Source organism: Dendrobium catenatum, unplaced genomic scaffold, assembly GCF_001605985.2.
Source record: "Dendrobium catenatum unplaced genomic scaffold, ASM160598v2 fragScaff_scaffold_1583, whole genome shotgun sequence".
NCBI classification, from domain to species: domain Eukaryota; kingdom Viridiplantae; phylum Streptophyta; class Magnoliopsida; order Asparagales; family Orchidaceae; genus Dendrobium; species Dendrobium catenatum.
Genome location: NW_021320045.1, coordinates 1,272,235 through 1,273,823, shown reverse-complemented (window position 1 = coordinate 1,273,823; position 1,589 = coordinate 1,272,235).

Sequence of the window (1,589 nt, the reverse complement as noted above, 5' to 3'; positions counted from 1 at the left end):
GGCAATTTGGTCAATTTGATCTGGGTTAAAGGTGGCTGGGTTGATCCAAACCTGCTTGGTTCGGGTCGATTTGGGCTCAACCAGGTCAGGCCAGACCCTGGCTTGAGGTGGGAAGTGGGTCTGGGTCTGGTGCACCAATGCAAGTGGCAATTGGGTCCAATTTGATCTGGCTGGAAGATGGCTTCGAGTCCAAGTCTTTTTGGCTGCTTTGGTTAGCTAACTCTTGACCCAAGCTAAGCCAAGGCGGGCTGGCTGAGGGGGTTATTGGACCTAGGCCACCTATGGAGGTGTTGGCCAAGTTAATTTGGGCTTAGGTTGGAGTTGGCTCAATCCCAAGTGCTTTTGGGCACTTTGGGTTAGCCTAACTCTTGACCCAAGTGAGCCCAAGGGTTGGCTGATAAGGAAGAGTATTGGTGAATGGGAACTCAATGCACCTTGATTAGGATTCAATTTGATTAAGATCAAAAGATGGCTCAAGGGAGGCCTATCTCTTGGTCACTTGGGTCAAGCCATATGCTAACCCAAGTGAGCCCAGGCTTGGGTACCAAGAAGGGTCTCTGGGTACCTAAGGGGTCATCCCATGCATTTAAAGGTCTTGGAATGGACTTCATTCAAAAATTTGAAAGAGGAGGGGTGAATGGGTCCATGGGTCAAACTTGGTTGACTTGGTCAACCAGGTTGACCAAGTCTGGGTTCGAGTTCAACAAGTTGAGTTTAAGATTTGAAATTCATTGGAAGTGGTTTCAAAGAGTTTGGAATTGATTTGATTTGAACATGGCCATTTGAAATCTCATAAGGGTATTTTGGTCAATTTTTGACCTATTGGTCACTAGGGTCAAAAATGGATCTGAAAAATGTAGTTTCTGCTCAGTGCGTTAAGCTCAAGAGTCTGGAAGTGATTGGAGGCTTTTGATAAGGGTCCAGATCAAATCCTCAAGGGGTTAGGTTAGTGCATGGGCTGTAAATATTTGAAGGTTTTACACCCTTTGATTTTAATTTAGATTTCTGGGTTAGAGACCTCTGAATGGGCTCAAAATGGGGTAGCCTCTAAGACATGTCTTATCTTTGCAAGTGATAGAACCTAGATTAGAGGCTATTTGACTGGGTTTTGAAATGGTTTTAGAAAGTCTTTAAAAAGGTGTTTAGGACAAGGCCTCAAGACTTTGGATTTGAGCCTGGATTTTTGATTTGGAATGGATTTCAAGTTTGAGTGATTGAAATATCCAAATCATTTACAATCATGTGGTGATTGTAATGAATGGATAGAATCCAAGCTCTAGTCGAAGATAGGATCAAAGTCTAAGTTAAATTTTGGAATTCCCAAGTTGGATTAAATCAAAGTTTGGATATGTTTGAAATTTGAATTAATTGGGGTTTGAGTTAAATGAAGTTTGAGATTTAGATGATCAAAGGTAGAATTAAATTGAAGTTGGAGTTGATCAAAGGTAAGGATTGACTTGAGGTTGAAGTTGATCAAGGGTGGGAATTGATTTGAGTCTAGATTAGTCCTAAGATCTAGAGGGGTTTTAGGATACTTGCATTGGGTGCACCAGACCCAGACCCACTTCCCATACCAAACCCAGGGTCTG